Genomic DNA, 8,158 nt, shown 5'->3' with positions numbered 1-8,158 from the left:
AGGTACCAAGTTTCCATTCCATGTCCTTATTTCGTCACCTTTGTCCATGCCGAATGTTTCGAGTAAAATTTTCTTGACTCGTTTTAGCTTGTAGGGTTTAGATAAAGGGTGTCCCACATCAAATTGTATCACGGAAGAAACGCTATAAAAAATTACCTAATTGACTGATCCTTTTCCAGCGAGCGTCGGTTTATACAGCTTCCCGCGTAAAGTCGAATAGTGAGTCAGTTGGTGTTAGAGTATGAACCGCAGGACATTTCATTGGCGATTTACTGCCAAATCGAACCTTCTGGGTGAGTTTAAAGGAATAATATGAGGTAAGCAAAATGGAATATATTTTGTGCAGCATTCTGATGGACAAGATTATGGTGGAATGCCGAATGCAAGTGCGGATTTGTTTTGGCTGGTTGTTATACACATTTGATGACAGTAATGTTTCTCGGTAGACTAGTGTCTTTTGTTTTGAACTTCCTACGTTTTGCCCGAAAAGGGTGTTATAATTGCATTTGCAGCAACAAACGAAGGTGGCCATGTTCTATTTGGTAATAAAGTTATATATTGCAGTGCAAATTACTATAGATTTGAACATACATTAAAGCTGAGCCGGCGAAGGCCACAGCCAATCCGAATAATAAACAATTGAATTAAATTTAAATTTAACAATAGTTTTTATAACAGATATTGACTCCAACAGTCGGGTCCGAAGTCTGTCAATAAAGAAGGGGCGTTTAAGTCGAAGGCTTTGCTTTTTGATATATAAACTGATATAAATATGAATATTCAGAAAACTGTCAAGTTTATCGGCTCCTATACTTGCACAGAATCAGTAGAGAAGGACGCTAATTCAATCGGGTTCAGTTCTAACAGCGTGCAATGAATCAACGAAGCGTGGCTCTGATTGTGCTCCACGTGTTCTTAACTCACGAGCGAACGGAACGATATTGTTTATTATTTACTGCTACCAACTTTGTCACAATCTACACAATCAATATTCCATACACAATCCTTAGCATGACGATCCTAATAGCATCCTTCCTACACCTCGGCGAATGACGCTCAAAACGGCAGTTAACGTCGTTAGCACAGCCAACGAGCATGAATATTCAATAACTATGGCGATGAAATATTTCTCCTCCACATAATTATAAGCAGCCACTGTGAGTGCTTCAACTACACATGCTTGAGCATTATCTGGCAGCCCATCGGTGCATCCGGTGTACCGATTCTGTCTACACTTTGCCAGAATGCGCAGGAACGTTACCGTTTCTAGGGAAAGAAGCATCCAAATCGGGAGGGGTGTGGAAACAGCTAATTACTCATACCGGTACATCCTCGGTTTACTGCCAACTACCAACGGCTCTGCAAAATAAAAAGAGAAAACAATTGCAATAGACTACCCTCTAGCTACGTTCTACAGTAGCGAAAGTACTTACGGGTTTTAATTTACGATAACACCTTTAATATTACACCTATCTTATTTTCGAGGAAATTTATTGCAAATGTGGCGTTACTGCCGTTGGCATTTGAAATCATCCTTCATCGTTGTTGTATTTACCCGTACGTACCTGCTGCGTTTCACACAGCGTTGGTGTCGCTTTAACTTTTTCCTTTTTAGCCCTTACAATGTAGTAGGGTAAAGAACTAGTTTTAAGCAGTCTAAGCGGGTCACTGATTGTTTTACCTTATTACAAGCGATGGGTTGACTAAGTGGCGGATATCAGCATACCAATCTTCTTGCTATCTTTAGTTCTTCAAGCTGTTACCATTGGAAGACACCATTGTTGAGCTAAACTTTTGATTTTTCGCTTTAAAAGTTGGAGCGGTGGAACTAATTTTGAACACACCGAACCCATTTTCTCCCGCAGGGTGCTGTTTTCAGCAATCCTGAAATCTGAATTTTTTTTACGTCCCGTTAAAAAATCCCTCGAACTTTTCCTCCTATTCAGTAAGTTCGCGTTCCTATCCGCGACCTACTAATCGGCATCTGATGCGTAATCGGCATAGCGTATCGGCATATGCGTAAAATGCCATCTGTCTAAATTATTTATCGGGGCATACACTCACCGCACCGTTCGGCAAACGGTATTCGTCGTCTCTTTTATTCTCTGGTGTTCTTATGGGAAACTGCGAGTTTGACGTCTCACTCGCTATTCATAAGGATGGTGGGAGAACAAAAGAGGCAAACATAGAAGTGCACACGATCTAACTTTAGAACAGTGTTGTCAAAGCAAATAACATTGAAACACATCGTTGCTTCATTAAATCAATGAGAAAATCTTCGAAAATTATTGAAAAAGCTGTCTTTTGTGTTGTTTTTAATAAAGAAAAATTAATTATGAACATACATTTCTCTTAAAAGTATTGAACCACGTTTTCACCATAGGAGGTTTCAGTTAATTTCAAACTTAAAATTCTTATTTCCAGAACCGAAACAGTATCTTGGCAACACGATAGTTCATCAGTTGTGCTGCAGCTGCTGCTACTGGTGAACAGGTTCCATCAATTCAGAATTTGTTTTCAGTTTTGTTAGAAAATAATAAAACTTTCGGCTAGTGACAAAGCCTTAGATAATAGAAAAAAAGAGACTGAATAATATGGTACACACAGAAAAATTTCATGGTAAATTCTACCATTTTAGGGGTAAGCTTGACCAGAAAAGTATGGTGGTTTTCAACCGACTGGGAAAACTGGTCTAGACAACATTTTCATGGTTATTTCGACTATAAGCTTGAACAATGGACGCATGGTACGGTTGACCACGCATAGTAGGCATAACTATAATCTTTATACCATAAAATTGTCATCATTACAATGCTTTAGTTATCTTAACCACTTTTTGTATAGTTTTACTGACAAGAAAATAGTCATCTTGGACAAAAAAATAAACGGAACTAGCTGGTTGCAGTGACAATTTTATGGTAAAAATGACCATGTATGGTTGGGACAACTATAATTTAAAACTATACAATTGTCATCATGACAATGGTTTTGTTATCATGACCAGGTTTTGTATGATATTGCTGACAAGAAAATAGTCATCTTAAACACGCAATGAACGGGACGAGTTGGTTGTCGTGACAATTTCGTGGTAAAAATGACGTTATTAACTATTGTTGAAATAACCATGAACGTAGTCATCTCAACTATAAATTTTATAGTTTTTATGATCATTCACGTTATACTTACTCCGAATGAATCAAACGAATCTTTTGCAATAAATGAATGTGGTGCACCTGCAGGTATACTTGCAGAGAAACTTTCAAGTATACTTGCAGATGCACCACATTCAATTATTGCAAAAGATTCATATGATTCTTTCGAAGTAAGCATAATGTGAACGGTAATATATAAATAAATTAGACGGATTTCTCATTATTTCACAATCCAAATAACAAACAATCGGTTATGTCTATACATATATATCGTAGATTACTATAATTTTAACAGGAATTTTACGTACGTTTTTGGTGTGGCTCTGCAGTGTAGGTTTGCTGACTGTGGTTACCTGCATTCCGAGTATAGATTCATCCGCGGCTAAAACCACAATTTGCGATGTTCAGCCTGCAGCAGAGCCTGTCAGATCTGACATATTTAGCTGGAATATACTGAAGTGAAACCACTGGCTACCTATTAGTTTGAACTGCCTGAACATTAATCGAATGTGGCATAGACTTCACGTTATCCTATTTGGGATGAGAAGCGGTTTTAGACGTGTGCTAAACTAACACATACCAATATTTACCTCAAAGTTGTCGAGCCCGTGTAGCTACTACTCTAAAAATCCTTATCATGATGGCACATCCAATGACGATCATCGGTTATTGGGACTTCGAATAAATTGGAAACATCTCCCGGGGGCATTATGCAGCAGAATCCTGTACGGATGGGAAAATCGATAATCCTGGAAATAGTTTTCTGGACATATGCCGTATTCTTGACTGCAGACAACACGTCTAACTTAAGCCTATCCATGATGCCAATTAACTACAGGATAAGATTCTCCACCGTGCACCATGCATTGAAAATATTGTTATTTCAACTGTTATAAACGGCAAGCAAAGGTGATCTCCGTCAAGTGATTTAACAATTGGTTTCTGATCAATTTCATCAGAACAGGTTGGTACAACCGACATAATTAGCATTTTATATATGTTCGGTTCTAAGGGAAAGTCTGTCATACGGCAATCTAATCATGCCGGCTGTCTTTCGTTGTCTAATGCAGATAAAGAGTGCAATAGGTCTGAAGCAGGCAACAGTAATTCAACTAGCGGAGCATCCATAAAATCAAACTGCAGGAAATCGTTAATTCCCAGCTGAAATATCATTGTGGTCAAATCGGTACGCTAAATTTTTGGAACCAGCATCGGAAGCGTTTTACGTTCCATTCTAGTTTTTGAAATGAAGACTTTTTGCTCAACAAATCCTGGATTAACCACATAATAAATACCATTGACTGTGAGCGATGTTTTCGTTATGTCCGTTCATAGTGTGTCAGCAACTTGAATAACAGACGACTGAAATGAACAAAATTGAATAAACATTGAAATACGACAAAAATTAAATCCTCACTTCGTTCGTTCGTTCGTTGGATATGCCGTAGTTTCGGGGTAGTTTAAAGGCCGGCCGAAATCTTCCGATCAAGTAGGACGTCATAACTGCTGGTAGAAGTAGATTTTACGATTGAAATATTTCAAAGTCTCGGAGTTGCTAATTGTGACTCTGATCGGTTTTAGAAGTCTATTGTGCTCCAGTGTCTGCTGACGGAAATAGTTTGACGATGGTCTAGCTCAGTGGTGGCCACGGTACAAGCATATTGCGGGCTAAATCAGATCTCCCCAATAGATCCGCGGCCCTAAATGACTTCTGACATTAATAAATTCAACCTATAGTGTCCGTCCGCCATCTATCAAACCAGTTCGCGGGCCGCAAAGGCCAAATTCAAGAGCCGCAGTTTGGCCATCACTGGTCTAGCTGGTGTTACATAGGATGTCATTTTGAATTATTCGACTGAAGGTACCGAAAGTGTAATCCTCAATTCCCGACACGAATCAGCCATCGTTGGCAGTTCCAGAACCTGCTTTTTGTTTGTACGTGTGGCAGGATGTTCGAACTGGTTTGTCTGAACATCTGGATGCTACGCTTGTTCCGCACCTGCCACTCTACCGGTCAGGAAAAATATGTACTAACTTTTGATTCCAGTCGGTCTACTATATTGCCGCTTTCCTCTGTCGAAACGTATTTACTTGTTTTTTTTTGCTGAAATATCCAGTAAAACACTGTACCTGGAAAACAACATATTAGCCTCAACCGTTTGAAACAGTCCTAATCGAGTTCATTGCTGGTCCTAAAAAGAGTTATTATGGTGTATTTGAAGATAATAAAAGATGATTTTTCTATTTCTTTACCTAAAGCACAAATGGTGCTTCCTGTAGTCCGTACGGTATGGAGTTATGATGACGGCGATTAAAACTTTGGATTGATTCTTTTTTTTTCACTGGCCTAATAAAATAAAAAGTTTCACTGGCCTGTGGATTCCGATATAAAACATCTGTTGGTGAGCAAACCGTGATCATTGTATTGTATTTACGACGAATTAAGAAGATCTATGACGTGGATCTTGGACCCGGCAACAATACCGTTCGCACAATAGAGGCTAAATGTTGTGATTGCTGGATGGTGTTGGCTCATTCCTAGTTTTTGTAAAGAGCTGCAATCCGGTTATGTTCGATATTTCGGAAGCAAGTAACAGATGCAAATTTTCTTAAAAATATGTTGCGGAAAATATAAAGAAAAAGAAAATATTGTACCCAACAAATATTTTTGTTATATAACAACTTATCAGGCGTTTGCTACTCGGTATTAGCTATACAATGGTTTTAATAAGGTATACTATTAAACAAAAATGTTTGTTGGGTATACAGAAAAATGAATTTTGTCTGTTCTGCATGTGCCTTATAGACTAGGAAACTACTAAACCGATCGGAGTGAAAATTTGTATGCGGTTTTTAGGGCCAGGGAAGGTTCTTATTGTACTAGCTAGTGCTGCTAATGAAAATACGTCTGTGCCGCCCAGTTGTAAAGTTTGTACTTCCCAGTATGTATATTAAATAGCATATCCAAGAATCTATGTTTACTAGATCAACGGATAATAGAGTTTATAAATATTTTACTATACTACACAGGGTGGCTCCCATACAAATAAAACCCAAATTTTACATATCTCGAGAACCAATCAAGCAAATTGAACCAAATTTTGGATGAGGTGGGGTTTTCCCTTCTCAGGAAGGGGTTGTACTCACACAAATAAAGCGGATATTTTTGCAAAACTCAAAAACTAATTGAACTCGAGAAAAATTCTTCCATAAACATTAGTCAATATCAAGATCAGTAAAAACTGCTTATATACACTAGATGATTCAGGGCGAGACGGCCGCAGGTCGCGAGTACTGCCGGCGGAAGCGCTGACCACTACGAGGGGGGGCAGTCCCCAGAGAAAACACCTCTGTCTAGGTTTATTTGTTTTCCTAGGTCTACTGCCCTCTATTACTTTCCTTCAGTTGGGTCCGAACGAGCGACGGCGGGTAAGTGAGGATCGCACCCGCGAAATAGTACTTTTCGCTAAAAGGGTTTTCGCGAAATGGTATTCCGCTAACACTATATTCCGCATTATGGTCAACTGAGAATTGGTTATCCGTGAAAATTCGGCGAAATGTTATATAATCACGGTGAATATTTAAATACTATTAGCTTTATTTTATCTGCCGTAATAATAATGGTGGGAGCAGCCACGTAGCCAGGGGGGCCTGGCGGCCTTGGCCCATCCCCCGAAATATTTTGGCTCACATTTTTATCGCGGCACTGCAAGAAATCTGTCGCAAAGGCGAGAAGGTGTGGAGGATCCGTGGCGGTAAAGCCAAATTTTTCCAGAGCGGTGGAGCGATCGACGAGCTGGGAACGGGCTTCGTAGTATTGGGAAAAATGCAGGATCACGTAATGGACTGGAAAGCGATCAACGAGAGGATGTGTGTGTTGAGGATAAAAGGCCAGCGATGCATGATCACCAGCGATGGTGATCAGAAGCACTTTCTTTTCCCACAAAGATATCCAAAAAGCCACCTGGAGATCACCTGACCAATGAACTTCGAACCAAATCGACCATATTCACATCGAGGGCCGGTTTTTCTCGAATATCACCAACGTACACTCCCTACGGGGTACGGATACCGACTCGGACAATTACCTAATAGCAGTACACGTGCGCTTAAAGCTAGATGCTTCGACCCTCGAAAACGGGTGGAGTATGATACGCTCGGCCGTCAACGGGGTCGCAACCTCGGCGCTAGTAGTGGAAACCTCGAGCGGAACCAAAAAAGTGGTCTCTAGGAAACTCCGGTAATATACGTGGGAAAGGCGAGACCACACGAAGCCAGCTCCCCCTCGATCCAAAGTGTGTTCGGCTACTGGTAGTAAGAAAACTACGGCCTCCATGAGGCCAAACCTCCGGTAATTCCGTCTCTCCTAAATGCCAGTGAGCGGAAAAATCACAAAAATACAGTGCAGATAAACCTTCCACTTGCAAAAGCTGTTTCGGGCGTAATTTTCAGGAGGTTTATCGAACACGGTGTGGACCTGGCCCTGGGGTGACATTGCGATTCTCGTTTCGAGTGATTTTGGTTCGTTTCGACCACGTTAAATGAATGGGCGAAACGAACTAAAATCACTCGAAACGAAAATCGCAATACCACCCCTGATTCAAGAGCCCTGGGTCTACAAAGGAAGAATACAAGGTATTCAAACAAGAACATGTAAGTTCTTCTATGATGACAAATATGATCCTTCGAGAGCTGCTGTCTTGGCCAACGCAAACATTAATTGTTTGCCCATTACAGAGTTCATCAAACGAGACATAGTGGCGATCAGAGTTGAGGTATCAATCGCCAAGGGAAATCCGATATTATCGTAGCATCGCCCCATTTTCCTGGAGACGTTCCTAAGGTTGCAACTCAAGAGGTTGCGGCGTTCGTCAAATTCTGCATAGAAGTCAACAAAGACTGTATTATCTGCTGCGATGCCAACGCTATCGCATTTTGTGGGGAAGCACCGACCAGGGGTGTGAAATTGTCAAAAAATTTTCCGGACTAAACATCCATGAATGGCG

The sequence above is a fragment of the Sabethes cyaneus genome, chromosome 1 (genome assembly GCF_943734655.1).
Source record: "Sabethes cyaneus chromosome 1, idSabCyanKW18_F2, whole genome shotgun sequence".
NCBI classification, from domain to species: domain Eukaryota; kingdom Metazoa; phylum Arthropoda; class Insecta; order Diptera; family Culicidae; genus Sabethes; species Sabethes cyaneus.
This window is presented reverse-complemented; position numbering follows the sequence as displayed.